This window comes from Heptranchias perlo, chromosome 2 (genome assembly GCF_035084215.1).
Source record: "Heptranchias perlo isolate sHepPer1 chromosome 2, sHepPer1.hap1, whole genome shotgun sequence".
In the NCBI taxonomy this organism is placed as follows: Eukaryota; Metazoa; Chordata; class Chondrichthyes; order Hexanchiformes; family Hexanchidae; genus Heptranchias; species Heptranchias perlo.
Genome location: NC_090326.1, coordinates 123,818,373 through 123,833,977, shown reverse-complemented (window position 1 = coordinate 123,833,977; position 15,605 = coordinate 123,818,373). Strand labels below are relative to the sequence as shown.

General features: G+C 43.4%; 1 protein-coding gene across 3 annotated transcripts in view; it reads left to right on the top strand.

The window, feature by feature from the left end:
- The window catches only part of steap2 (STEAP family member 2, metalloreductase), an 85,772-nt gene that overhangs the window by 18,104 nt on the left and 52,063 nt on the right, over positions 1–15,605 (top strand). The window contains exon 1 of one of the 3 annotated variants that reach the window (XM_068007063.1): positions 13,838–14,587. The exons of 1 other annotated variant lie outside the window; for it this stretch is intronic. The gene's annotated coding sequence lies outside the window, so the exon portion shown is untranslated. Of the gene's footprint in view, positions 1–13,837; positions 14,588–15,605 lie in introns of those variants that run through there. One more of the 3 variants, XM_068007060.1, reaches the window with a different exon arrangement.

The following is a 15,605-nucleotide window of genomic DNA, read 5'->3' as shown; positions in this document are numbered from 1 at the left end:
GTGAGGACGATAATGATAGACTTCAAGAGGACATAGAAAGCTGATGGAATGGGCGGACACGTGGCAGATGAAATTTAACGCAGAAAAGTGTGAAGTGATACATTTTGGTCGGAAGAACAAGGCAAGGCAATATAAGCTAAAGGGTACAATTCTAAAAGGTGTGCCGGAACAGACATCTGGGGGTATATGTGCGCAGGTTGAGAAAGCAGTTAAGAAAGCATACGGGATCCTGGGCTGTATAAATAGAGGCATAAAAGTACAAAAGCAAGGAGGTTATGTTGAACCTTTATAAAATACTGGTTCAGCCACAACTGGAGTATTGTGTCCTGTTCTGGCTACCGCACTTGAGGAAGGATGTGAAGGCCTTGGAGAGGGTGCAGAAAAGATTTACTAGAATGATTCCAGGGTTGAGGGACTTCAGTTTTTTTTTTTGTTTTTTTTATTCGTTCACGGGATGTGGGCGTCGCTGGCAAGGCCGGCATTTATTGCCCATCCCTAGTTGCCCTCGAGAAGGTGGTGGTGAGCCGCCTTCTTGAACCGCTGCAGTCCGTGTGGTGACGGTTCTCCCACAGTGCTGTTAGGAAGGGAGTTCCAGGATTTTGACCCAGCGACAATGAAGGAACGGCGATATATTTCCAAGTCGGGATGGTGTGTGACTTGGAGGGGAACGTGCAGGTGGTGTTGTTCCCATGCGCCTGCTGCCCTTGTCCTTCTAGGTGGTAGAGGTCGCGGGTTTGGGAGGTGCTGTCGAAGAAGCCTTGGCGAGTTGCTGCAGTGCATCCTGTGGATGGTACACACTGCAGCCACAGTGCGCCGGTGGTGAAGGGAGTGAATGTTTAGGGTGGTGGATGGGGTGCCAATCAAGCGGGCTGCTTTATCTTGGATGGTGTCGAGCTTCTTGAGTGTTGTTGGAGCTGCACTCATCCAGGCAAGTGGAGAGTATTCCATCACACTCCTGACTTGTGCCTTGTAGATGGTGGAAAGGCTTTGGGGAGTCAGGAGGTGAGTCACTCGCCGCAGAATACCCAGCCTCTGACCTGCTCTCGTAGCCACAGTATTTATATGGCCTGTCCAGTTAAGTTTCTGGTCAATGGTGACCCCCAGGATGTTGATGGTGGGGGATTCGGCGATGGTAATGCCGTTGAATGTCAAGGGGAGGTGGTTAGACTCTCTCTTGTTGGAGATGGTCATTGCCTGGCACTTATCTGGCGCGAATGTTACTTGCCACTTATCAGCCCAAGCCTGGATGTTGTCCAGGTCATGCTGCATGCAGGCTCGGACTGCTTCATTATCTGAGGGGTTGCGAATGGAACTGAACACTGTGCAGTCATCAGCGAACATCCCCATTTCTGACCTTATGATGGAGGGAAGGTCATTGATGAAGCAGCTGAAGATGGTTGGGCCTAGGACACAGTTACGTGGATAGACTGAAGAGGCTGGGCTTGTTCTCCTAAGAGCAGAGGAGATTTGATAGAGGTATTCAAAGTCATGAAGGGTCTAGACAGAGTAGATAGAGAGAAACTGTTCCCATTGACAGAAGGGTCAAGAACCAGAGGACATAGATTTAAGGTGATTGGTTCTTTTGCCAAAGGCCACACTAGGAAAAACATTTTTACATAGCGAGTGATGCACTGCCCAAGGGGGTAGTGGAGGCAGATTCACTTGTGGCTTTCAAAACTGATTAGGATAAGTACTTGAAGGGAAAGGTTTGCAGGGCTACGGGGATAGGGCGGGAGAGTGGGATTAGCTGGATTGCTCTTGCAAAGAGCTGGCATGGACTCGATGGGCTGAATGGTCTCCTTCCGTGCTGTAATCATTCTGTGATTCTAAAGTGAATGACCTCACACTTGCCCATATTGAACTCCATTTGCCATAGTTTGCCCACTTACTTAATCTGTCTGTCCCTTTGCAACTTCCTGCTCCCATCTGCACTACTTACTATCCCTCCTAACTTAATATAATCTGCAAACTTGGATATACAATTCTCACTATTCTTTCATCCAAGCCATTACTAAATATAGTGAAAAGCTGAGGCCCCAGAACAGATCCCTGGGGAATGCCACTTGTCACAGAGTATGTACCCTTTATCCTCACTTCCTGTCTCCGATTTTCCAATCCAAGTCAAAAGGCAACCACCAATTCCATGAGCTCTCATTTTTGCTAATAATCTCTTATATGGAACCTTATCGAATGCCTTCTGGAAGTCCATATAGATAACAGTCACAGACACTCCCTTTATCAACCTGTATTAGTGACCGCCTCAAAAAATGCAATTACATTAGTCAGACATGATTTACCTTTTTTAAAAAAAAAGCCATGCTGGCTCTTTCTGATTAATTCCTATTTGTTCAAGTGCTCAGTCCTGCAGTTACCTGGTTTCTCTCTCCCATCCTGTCAAAGGTCTGAGTTACAAGGAAAGGTTGGAGAAACCTATACTTTTCCAGCCTGGAAAGGAGACAACTCAGATGTGCTCTTAGAGGTATATAAGAATGGAAAAGGTAAATTTGAAATATTACATTGAATTAAAATGTGAGTAGGACAAGATTCAAACTAGTAAAAGGTAAATTTAGGACTGATATCAAGCAGTTCTTCACACAGAAAGTGATCAATACTTACAATGGACCTGTAGCTGAAGTAGTGAAGGTGAAAACCCTGGAATTGTTTAACAAAGATTAGATGCAGCAGGGAGGGACTTTAGGTGCCTTTCTGGACAGATGAATGAAGATGGGCTGAATGGCATTCCTCATTCATAATTATCTTGTAGTTACAGCCAGTGCAGTGATTTGGTGGGGGGGGGGGGGGCTACTATTGGCCTCAATGCCCAAGGCGATGGAGGGGAAAAATTGGTTCCCGTTCCTCATTTGCTATTCACTGACCCTTGCTAGAAGTTTATATGTATGATCAGGTGGAACAGAACTTGGGCTCAGCTCTGATGTTCTCTCAGGTTGAAATAGCCTGCTGTCATGCTATCAAATCTGACACATGAACCATGGCCACTTGTGTGAGGTACTGAAGGGTGAGTACTGTTTGTGGAACAGAATTCCACCAAGGAACCAATACATTCAGGAGGAATAAGGAATTTGCACTTACATAGCATCTTTCATGCCCTTATGATGTCCCAAATCCCAAGTGTCAACCTGAGATATGTGTTCAAATATCTGGAATGGGGTTAGAACCCATGACCACCTGACTGAGATTGGAGTGAAAGCACTGAGCCAAGGCTGACAGGAGAAGAGGGAAAAAGTGGCTAGGAAAAATAAGTGTGACTGAACAAAATAAAGATTATCCATTGACAGCCAGAGGTAGTGGCCCCACAATTTCAAAACTAAACTACAGCTGAAGCCATGAACATTAAACTAAAAAGGGAGAAGGTTAAAAAGTTTGCTGGTGTTGGGGTTCTGCTTCAAGTATCACAAGGGAAGGCAGTTGGTGGAAGTTCACAGGGTAATAGGCATTAGGTGTATGAGTTTTCCCCAACCTCCCTCTTGTACTGTCAGTCCCCCACCATTTCCTAAAACTCCTAGATCATTGCTAACTTGTTTCTTTTTTCTCGCTTTCTCTCACATTTCTCCCACTCTCTCTTCCCTCCCCCCCCCCCCCCACTCCCACCTGCCAAAATAGTCCTATGCCCCACCCCTCCAACTAGTCTTCCACCCTGAAGCCCAGCATCCAAATACTCCCAAATGCCAATTCCTCTCAAGTACTCCTGCAATCTAACCAAGTCACTATGAACAGTGCTACGGGAGAGTTTATTTCGTAAATGTATAGAATTTCCAGTCATCACATTTCAGCCAACATGCTTTAGTATATCCCCCAACTTACCATGAACAGCACAGGAGATCTCCTAGTGTATGTACATATACTAAATCTTGTGTATGACACACATTTCCTGTTCACATTTACCTTACTTCCTGTGTCACAATTATTCAGTTACACTTTGTATCTCAACATCTTATAATGGGAAAACCCTATTAGAACATTTTACCATCATACTTTGTTGATTGGCTCAAAGTAAATCAGCAAGTCAGAAGAGGTAGGAAATATACCAATCAAAACCAAGGTAAACAGTTCATAAACTGCCAATGAAAAACTTCTATGAACTCATGAAATCAACCACTCCCGAATGACTAACATGACTAGTCAGTTGACCAATAAAAAAAAGTTGAAGAGATGAATCACTCAAAATGTTTTTGCCAATGTTTTTCTCCTTAACTAAAATCTCCTACTGGTATGCCTTGTATATCATCTTGCTGTGTTTTCTCAGCTTTAAAATGGTGAGAGAAGAAATTAAATACATAAGTAAAGGAATGTATACAAAATAAAGACCACTCATTTATAGTTTTCATAAAATAATGGATTTTGATTCTCACAGCACCAGCAAGAATACCACCTATATGTTTATAAAATATGCTAACAACCAACATGGGATACAAAATTTCCCAGCATGCATTTAACTCAGAAACTAGCTAGTTTATCCTGAAACACAAATAGGCAATTTAATCCAGGCATGCTAGTTTTCAGAATGCAAGGGAGTGTAAAGTTGCTTGGAGATTAATGGCACAAAAGCAGATTTAGGTTTCACTCTAGTTCTGTTTGCATTGAGTCAACAATTAAGTTAAGTCTCTATGAAACCAATGGAAGGAGCAATGAATTGTGCACTGTTTAGACAGGTTTAACTCCAGAAAGAAATGTATGGTGTAATAAGGTCAAAATTCTTGCAAGTGAAGGAGACTGTGAGATGATTGTGTTCAAACATATACACAAAAAGCACAACATGTTTAAAAAATCAAACATTTAGCCTCTCCTGAATATAAAATTTTGATTGTACTTTTTTGGTAACTGTTCAGAGAAGCTACATTGGTCCTTGTGTGTACCTAATTTACATACTTGGACCTGTACACATTTCAGATAGTTCTTTACTTGGCTGCAACTATCATTTATCATCTACAAGAAAAACTGATTTTATGGTAATCATTTCAATTAGATGTTTGGAAACATAAAATTCAATCCTGAGAGAACTATCATCTATAACTCATTCCTTAGTAATATTGTTCTGTGGAGGAAGTGATCTTTGTCTATCCTTACCATTATGATCTTCAACTCCATTCTAAAGCAAATCAACCAAAGAATCAACTCTTTCGATAGGAGTCAAGTATTTTTTTTGGTGAGGGACTTATAAAATCTGTTTGTATCCTCCACTTCTGTGATGAGAGGCTAGGTTAAATAACCTAGAATCATACAGCTCTGAAGGAGGCCATACGGCCCACAATGCCTGTGCCGGCTCCTTGAAAGAGCTATCCGATTAGTCCTACTCCTCTATTCTTTCCCCATAGCCCTGCAAATGTTTCCTTTCCAACCTGCTTACATCTACATTACCAATGATTCACATCCCCTCCAGTGAAATCAAGTTTAGTTCTGTGAACCTTTCTCCACAACACAAAGTCCTAATTCCCTGAATCATCTTATTGCTTTTCTCTGAGAACTCATACCAATACATCAATGTTCTTTTGAAGGTAGAGTGCTCAAAATTGACTGTAATATAGAAATTACTTGAATTTATATAGCACCTTTCACGACCTCAGGACGTCTCAAAGCGCTTCACAGCCAATTAAGTAGTTTTGAAGTGTAGTCACTGTTGTAATGTAGGAGACACAGCAGCCAATTTGTGCACAGCAAGGTTCCACAAACAGCAATGAAATAATGACCAGATTTTTAGTGATGTTGGTTGAGGAATAAATATTGGCCAGGACACCAGGGAGAACTCCTCTGCTCCTCTTCAAAAATAGTGCCATGGGATCTTTTAAGAACACAAGAAACAGAAGCAGGAGTAGACCATGAGCCTGCTCCATCATTCAACAAGATCATGGCTGATCTTCTACCTCAACTCCACTTTCCTGTTGTATCCCCATATCCCTTGATTCCAAAAATCTATCAATCTCAGTCTTCACAGATCTCAGGACAGAATCTATTTGGTTAGAGTTAAGAAACAATAGAGGTGCCATTACATTACTGGGTGTATTCTATAGACCACCCACTAGTGGGAAGAATATAGAGGAACAAATTTGCAGGGAAGTTACAGAGAGGTGCAAAAGCTATAGAGTAGTGATAACGGGGGACTTCAAATATCCTACTATAGACTGGGATAATATAAGAGGTAAAGTGGGGGGAGGAATTTTTGAAATGTGTTCAGGATAACTTTCTTCAGTAGGTTTCCGGCCCAACGAGGAAGGAGGCATTGCTGGACTTGGTTCTAGGGAATGATACGGGCCAAGTGGAGCAAGTGTCAGTGGGGGAGCATTTAGGGAGCAGCGATCATAGTGTCATAAGGTTTAGAATAGCTATGGAAAAGGATACGGACCACTCTAAAAGAAAAATACTCAATTGGAAGAGGGCCAATTTAAGTGGGATGAGAACAGATCTGACCCAGGTAAATTAGAATCAATGATTGGCAGGCAAAACTGTAATTGAACAGTGGGCGGCCTTTAAAGAGGAGATGGTTCGGGTACAGTCTAGGTACATTCCCACGAGGGAGAAAGGTAGGGCAACGAAAGCCAGAGCTCCCTGGATGACAAAAGAGATAGTGAGTAAGATGAAGTGGAAAAAAGGGGCGTATGACAGATGTCAGGTTGATAACACAGTGAGAATCAGGCAGAATATAGAAAATTCAGAGGGGAAATGAAAAAGGAAATAAGAGGGGCAAAGAAGAGAGTATGAGAATGGACTGGCGGCCAACATTAAAGGGAATCCATTCTACAGGCATATAAATAGTAAACTGAGGGGTTCGGGCTGATTAGGGACCATAAAGGAGATCTACTCATGGAGGCAGAGGGCATGGCCGAGGTATCTGTCTTTACCAAGGAAGAAGATGTAGCCAGAGACTTAATAAAGGAAAATATAGTTGAGATACTGGATGGGCAAAACATTGATAAAGAAGAGGTACTAGAAAGGCTAGCTGTACTTAAAGTAGATAAGTCACCCGGTCCAGATGGGATGCATCTGAGGTTGCTGAGGGAAGTAAGGGTGGAAATTGCAGTGGTGCCATAATCTTCCAATCCTCCTTAGATATGAGAGTGGTGCCAGAGAACTGGAGAATTGCAAATGTTACACCTTTATTCAAAAAAGGGAGTAAGGATAAACCCAGCAAATATAGGCCAGTCAGTTTAACTTCGGTGGTGGGGAAACTTTTAGAAACAATAATCTGGGACATAATTTAACAGTCACTTGGATGAGTGTGGATTGATTAAGAAAAGCCAGCACGGATTTGTTAAAGGCAAATCGTGTTTAACTAAGATGATAGAGTTTTTTGATGAGGTAACAGAGTAGATGAGGTCAATGCAGTTGATGTGGTGTGTATGGACTTTCAAAAGTACCGCATGGTAGGCTTGTCATCAACATTACGGCCCATGGAATAAAGGGGGCAGTAGCAATATGGATACAGAATTGGCTAAGGGACAGGAAACAGAGTAGTGATGAGCGGTGCACAGTGGTGTTCCCCAAGGGTCGGTGCTGGGACCACTGCTTTTCTTGATACATATTAATGACTTGGACTTGGGTGTACAGAGCACAATTTCAAAATTTGCAGATGACACGAAACTTGGAAGGATTGTGAACAGTGAGGAGGATAGTGATAGACTTAAAGAGGATATAGACAGGCTGGTGGCATGGGTGGTCACATGGCAGATGAAATTTAACGCAGAAGAACGAGGACAGGCAATATAAACTAGAGGGCACAATCCTAAAAGGGGTACAGGAACAGAGAGATCTGGGGGTATTTGTGCACAAATTGTTGAAGGTGGCAGGGCAGTCGACAGTGCTATCAAGCGGCACTTACTCACCAATAACCTGCTCACCGATGCTCAGTTTGGGTTCCGCCAGCACCACTCGGCTCCAGACCTCATTACAGCCTTGGTCCAAACATGGACAAAAGAGCTGAATTCCAGAGGTGAGGTGAGAGTGACTGCCCTTGACATCAAGGCAGCATTTGACCGAGTTTGGCACCAAGGAGCCCTAGTAAAATAGAAGTCAATGGGAATTAGGAGGAAAACTCTCCAGTGGCTGGAGTCATACCTAGCACAAAGGAAGATGGTAGTGGTTGTTGGAGGCTAATCATCTCAGCCCCAGGATATTGCTGCAGGAGTTCCTCAGGGCAGTGTCCTAGGCTCAACCATCCTCAGTTGCTTCATCAATGATCTTCCCTCCATCATAAGGTCAGAAATGGGGATGTTCGCTGACGATTGCACAATGTTCAGTTCCATTCGCAACCTCTCAGAATATGAAGCAGTCCGTGCTGACATGCAGCAAGACCTGGACAATATCCAGGCTTGGGCTGATAAGTGGCAAGTAACATTCGCGCCAGACAAGTGCCAGGCAATGACCATCCCCAACAAGAGAGAGTCTAACCACCTCCCCTTGATATTCAACGGCATTACCATCACCGAATCCCCCATCATCAACATCCTGGGGGTCACCATTGACCAGAAACTTAACTGGACCAGCCACATAAATACTGTGGCTACAAGAGCAGGTCAGAGGCTGGGTATTCTGCGGCGAGTGACTCACCTCCTGAATCCCCAAAGCCTTTCCACCATCTACAAGGCACAAGTCAGGAGTGTGATGAAATACTCTCCACTTGCTTGGATGAGTGCAGCTCCAACAACACTCAAGAAGCTCGACAACATCCAGGACAAAGCAGCCCGCTTGAGTGGCACCCCATCCACCACCCTATTCATTCCCTTCACCACCGGCGCACTGTGGCTGCAGTGTGTACCATCCACAGGATGCACTGCAGCGACTTGCCAAGGCTTCTTCGACAGCACCTCCCAAACTCGCGACCTCTAGCACCTAGAAGGACAAGGGCAGCAGGCACATGGGAACAACACCACCTGCACGTTCCCCTCCAAGTGACACACCATCCCGGCTTGGAAATATATCGCCGTTCCTTCATCGTCGCTGGGTCAAAATCCTGGAACTCCCTCCTAATAGCATTGTGGCAGAATTTTCATCACACGGACTGCAGTGGTTCAAGAAGGTGGCTCACCAGCACCTTCTCAAGGCCAATTAGGGATGGGCAATAAATGCTGGCCTTGCCAGCAACGCCCACATCCCAAGAACGAATAAAAAAAAGTTTGAGAAAGTGGTTAAAAAAGCAGAGGGGATCCTGGTCTTTATAAACAGACGCATAGAGTACAAAAGTAAGGAAGTCATGATAAACCTTTATAACATACTGGTTCGGCCACAACTAGAGTATTGTGCCCAGTTCTGGGCAACACACTTTAGGAAAGATGTGAAGGCCTTAGAGAGGGTGGAGAAGTAATTTACCAGAATAATTCCAGGGATGAGGGACTTCAGTTATGTGGATAGACTGGAGAAGCTGGGGTTGTTCTCCTTGGAACAGAGAAGGTTGCAAGGAAATTTGATAGAGGTATTCAAAATCATGAGGGGTCCAGACAGAGTAAATGGAGAGAAACTGTTCCCATTGGCTGAAGTGTCAAGAACCAGAGGGCATAGATTTAAGGTGATTGGCAAAAGAACCGAAGGTGACACATGAGGAAAACTTTTTTTACACAGCGAGCGGTTAGGATCTGGAATGCACTCCCCGAGGGGGTGGTGGAGGCAGATTCAATCAAGGTCCTCAAAAGGGAACCGGATAGGTACTTGAAAGTAAAAAATTTGCAGGGCTATGGGGTTAGTGTGGGGGAGTGGGACTGGCTGGATTGCTCTTGCATAGAGTAAGCGCGGACTCGATGGGCCAAACGGCCTCCTTCTGTGCTGTAACCTTTCTATGATTCTATGAATATACTCAATGTCTGAGCAGCTACAGCTCTCTGGGGTAGAGAATTCCAAAGATTCACAACCCTCTGAGTGAAGAAATTTTTCCTCATCTCGGTCCTAAATGGCCGACCCCTTATCTTGAGACTATGACCCCTAGTTCTAGACTCTCCAGCCAGGGGAAACAGCCTCTCAGCATCTACCCTGTCAAGCCCGCTAAGAATTTTATACATTTCAATGAGATCACCTTTCATTCTTCTACATTCCAGAGACTATAAGCCCATTCTACTCAATCTCTCCTCATAGAACAACCCTCTCATCCCAGGAATCAATCTAGTGAACCTTCGTTGCATCCCTTCTAAGGCAACTATATCATTCCTTAGGTAAGGAGACCAATACTGTGCACAGTACTCCAGGTGAGGTCTCACCAGTGCCCTATATAATTGCGATGTGGCGATGCCGGTGATGGACTGGGGTTGACAATTGTAAACAATTTTACAACACCAAGTTATAGTCCAGCAATTTTATTTTAAATTCACAAGCTTTCGGAGGCTACCTCCTTCCTCAGGTGAACGAGATTTCCACATCGTTCACCTGAGGAAGGAGGTAGCCTCCGAAAGCTTGTGAATTTAAAATAAAATTGCTGGACTATAACTTGGTGTTGTAAAATTGTTTACAACTATATAATTGCAAGGAATCTTACAACACCATGTGATAGTCCAACAGTTTTATTTTAAAATCACAAGCTTTCGGAGATCATCTCCTTCGTCAGGTGAGTGAGTGAAAGGTTTTCAAATCGCATATCTTATATTAGGCGGGGACACGATCACACCAATCAAAGGTGTCATTGGTGTTCAGACAGGTTAGCCACAGAAAACTACATCCCACTATACTGAATACACAATGGGTCAGATTACAAAGCCAGAGAGAGAAAGAGACCCGAAAGGCAGAGAGAGAGAGAATGTCCAGTTGTATTAAAAACAGATAACATCCATTGTCGCAGTGTCTGCATGGTCTCGCCGATGTACCATGCTCCGGGGTATCCTTTCCTGCAACGTATGAGGTAGACAACGTTGGCCGACTCGTCAATCGACAGTTCCGACAGGCCACAGCGAAAAATCGCGTCGACCTCCTCAGAAGACAAACACGGGACACAACCAACAGAGTACCCTTCGTCGTCCAGTAGTTCCCCGGAGCGGAGAAACTACGCCATGTTCTTCGCAGCCTTCAACATGTCATCGATGACGACGAACACCTCGCTAAGGCCATCCCCACGCCTCCACTACTCGCCTTCAAACAGCCACCTAACATCAAACAGACCATCGTTCGCAGCAAATTACCCAGCTTTCAAGAGAACAGCATCCATGACACCACACAACCCTGCCACAGCAACCTCTGTAAGACATGCCAGATCATCGACACAGATACCACCATCACACGAGAGGACACCACCCACCAGGTACATGGTTCATACTCCTGTGACTCGGCCAACGTTGTCTACCTCATACGTTGCAGGAAAGGATGCCCCAGAGCATGGTACATTGGCGAGACCATACAGACACTGCGACAACGGATGAATGGACACCGCGCAACAATCGCCAGACAGGAGGGTTCCCTCCCAGTCGGGGAACACTTCAGCAGTCATGGACATTCAGCCTCCGATCTTCGGGTAAGCGTTCTCCAAGGCGGCCTTCGAGACACACGACAACGCAAAATCGTCGAGCAGAAATTGATAGCCAAGTTCCGCACCCATGAGGACGGCCTCAACCGGGATCTTAGGTTCATGTCACGCTACATGTAACCCCACCAGCGAAAAAAAGTTATCTGTTTTTAATACAACTGGTCATTCTATCTCTTTCTCTGCCTTTTGGATGTTTCTCTCTCTCTCTCTGTCTTTGTGTTCTGACCGTTTGTGTATTCAGTAGTCTTGTATGTAATGTTTCTCTGTCTGAACACTATTCAACTCCTTTGATTGCCTTGATAACGGGCAGTTGGAAAGATTATCTGTAATCACCAGGCATTGTTCTCTGACTATATATACTGTACCTTTATGGAATCCCACACTCACCTGACGAAGGAGGAAGCCTCCGAAAGCTTGTGATTTTAAATAAAGCTGTTGGACTATAACCTGGTGTTGTAAGACTCCTTACATTTGTCCACCCCAGTCCATCACCGGCATCGCCACATCATAACTTTTGAAAGGGAATTGGATAAATACTTGAGGGGGAAAATTTACAGGGCTATGGGGAAAGAGTAGGGATGTGGAACTAATTAAATAACTGTTCCAAAAAGCCAGCACAGGCATGATGGACCGAATGACCTCCTTCTGTGCTGTATCGTTCTATGATTCTATGAATTGCCCATTAAACTTACCACAGAAAGTTAAGGCTAGTAATTAACACCATAAGTACCCTCTTAATGATGTGATAATTGTTAATGACTGCCAATCAACCTCTCTTGCCCAGAAAGTGAACGATTAAAAGTGTGGAGTCTCATTCCTTCCAAATGTGAATTGGTGTTGGAGATTTTAAAAATGTAAAATTTTTAATTTTTAATTGTTTTTCTTTTCTCCCTCTCTTCATCCAATCTTTCTTTCCCCCTCTTTATTTCTCTTTCTGTACCTGATTTAACAATTTCATCTACTCTAATTCTCAGTCCTTCTCTCTTTATTTCTCAATCCTTTAACCTCATTGGTTAAGGAGATGCATTGTTTGTCCCATTGTTCACCAAGGTCCCAAGTACCATGTTGCTCTTGTTGTTATCAGCTCGCACTTCCAGCAACCTTGTGGGCAAGAAGTTTTTAAACCTAAACGTACACAAACAAGTCTAACAGGGCGCGTCACAAGATGCTCCACTCCAGCAAAATTTGGGCCAATATATCCTTCCTGAGTTGTGGTGCTCAGAACTGAAAGCAATACTCCAGGGGGTCTAACCAGGGCTCTAGTCTACATTATTAATATCTAGATTACTCTGCTATATTAAATCTGACTCTCTAATAGCAGTTTTAGCGATATCAAGGAAAGAATAAGTCAATTTCTTAAATAATGGCTCCTGAATAGGGGTGGGAGTTCAGACAGGTTTTGGGCATCACATAATTACAATTTTAAATATTTTGATCCTGATACACAGTTCCTTCAAGGTTGTTGTATGCTGGTCAAAGATTTAATTTAATTCTTAAATTTGTCAACTGTGACATTCGACCATCGAAACTGTCCTATTTTTGGGGCCATTTCTGTTCAGGGTTGTAACTAGGTTTGGTTTGTAGCTGAAAGTCATTTTATTACAAAATAATTCGAACCCGGCCCTGGTAAAATGATTTGCTCCCTTCCATTTTCAACTGCAGAATTATAGCCGTACTACAAAATATTATACCTGATGACTATAAAGGGGTCGATAGTAAATGGGCGAATAAATAGGTAATATCAAAGACTCGTCGTGCGATCTTTCTTAATGAGCGATCGAGAACTGAGGGATATTAAGTATTATTTGTTCGCTCATAAAATAACGACTTAGTGTGAAATCCCTCGATGAACAACTGCACCGATATATTCTAAAGGGATAAAACAAAGACCTCATTGACTTTCCCCTTTTTGGCTGCGTGCAGACGTAAGCAGGAACGCTCTATCCGTGCAAGTTAGCAATTTCCATAGTGCAAGTGCCTGTAGTAAAATTACAACATTCCTAACTAAACGATTAAAGGATTATTAAGTTAAAGGTGATTTGTTTACTACTGGGGAAAATAAAACTAATTTCAAATAGATTGCAGTAAAATTAAATGTTTCATTATAATTTGAGAAAGTCGACGATAACAGCGCGGCGTCCCTTGAGAGTGACTGACAGATGGGCGGGATTCATTCCTAAAACAAGGAGGGGAGCTGGTTGTTCAATCCATTCACTGGTGATAAATATTCTCATTTCAGATTTTGATACGTGGTAGACGGTTTATTTTAAACTGGCACCCAATGACAGCAGGAAATATCTAGACATGTTTTAAATATTTGAACTGCATCTTAATAATTGTAGTTTTGTTCTAATTTTTGGAATGCTTCTGTTAGATCACCCCTCAGAAGAGGGTTGGAATGGAGCATACCCTGGGTTTGGAAAGAGCTGAGTTGCACTGAAGGTTGTCAGGGTTTGCTGGAGTCGAGGCTGGTGTTGCTGATTATTTCCGTACAGCTCGTTATTGATGCAGCTGGATGGTTAAAGCAGATTAATAGTTGCCCCATTGAAGAGGCGTCAGGAAATGGCACTGACGAAGACATGTGGAGATGTTCCAATCGGCTATTAGGGCAACGATGACGATCAGGATTGAACCTAGACCAGCAGCAGACGGAAACCTACCGGGCACCAATAAGAGTCTTCTCGCCCAATTCAAACAAACTATGAATACGGCCTATTAACATAACGATAGATTGGTTAACAGGAGGCTGTGGAACTGTTTATATTGGAGTCTGTGTTTTCCCCCACTGTTCCTGGTGCCTGCCTAGTGAGGCTCAAACCTGAGGTTGTCAGCTGTCTAAATGTCAACTAATGACTGTCGTCCGTGTGAGGGGTTAACTGGCGTTATTTTGGAATCAAATTGATGCCAAGATGACACTCCTGGTAATAGAAGATTGGCACCAATTTGATTTTGTGTGATAAACTCAGTAATCCTATACTTGAACCAGGCTGTTCTGCAATACAGGAGTGTTGTTGATGACCTAAGGATCAGTCTGGCTCATTGATGGGATCTGGAGGTGAAGATCTGTAACTGGCAGCAGTGATTCTTGCCACTCAGCTCCAGACAACTATGTAATAAGCTTAACAGAGTAATGTTCTGGTAAGTTGTGTCTTATTAGTTGATTACATTTTTACAGTGTTCCTAAGCACACATTAGGGTTTTCTAAACCATGGTTCTTACCAACGTATTCTTAAATTATCTGGGTTTAGGTAAGTAGGTGGTGTTCCTACAGGGACAGTGTGTGCACTTCATATTGGGAAAATGAAAATTCTACATATGTAGAGTTCTCTGTAATTGGGCTTGGATGTCTAAAGTATGGTGGTGAATTTTGGGATGTACCTGGCTGTCCCAAAAAAAATGTTCACTAATATAGCAGGTCTTTTGCCTATGGACAGAGTGACCACTTGACCCTGTTTAAGCAGGTGAAGTGTCTTTCCTTGTACAATGTTGACCACGTCTGCTGCAGCTGATTGTGCTGATTCTACACTGCACTGGCTCCTCTTTTTGGCTTTTCCTTCTCACTAAATATGTTGGCTATAACATCTGATATTTAAACCATCCTGTACCAAAACCTCAAATAATATGGATGCTGAAACTCTTACTTTTTAAGTGGTCTATATAGGCTATTACGAACATACGTATGAACATACAAATTAAGAGCAGGAGTAGGCCATTCAGCCCCTCGAGCCTGCTCTGCCATTTGATAAGATCATGGCTGATTTGATTGTGACCTCAACCCTACTTTCCTGTCTACCTACTCTAACCTTTGACTCCCTTGTTAATCAGGAATCTATATAACTCAGCCTTAAAAATATCCAATGACCCTGCCTCCACCGCTCTCTGGGGAAGGGAGTTCCACAGACTCACGACCCTCAGAGAAAAAAATTCTCCTCATTCTCCATCTTAAATGGGAGACCTCTTATTTTTAAACTGGCCCCTAGTTCAAGTCTCTCCCACAAGGGGAAACATCCCCTCAGCATCTTATATGTTTCAATAAGACCACCCCTCATTCTTTTAAACTCCAGTATATACAGGCCCAACTTGTCCAACCTTTCCTCATAAGATAACCCTCTCATCCCAGGAATCAGTCGAGTGAAACTTCTCTGAACCGCCTCCA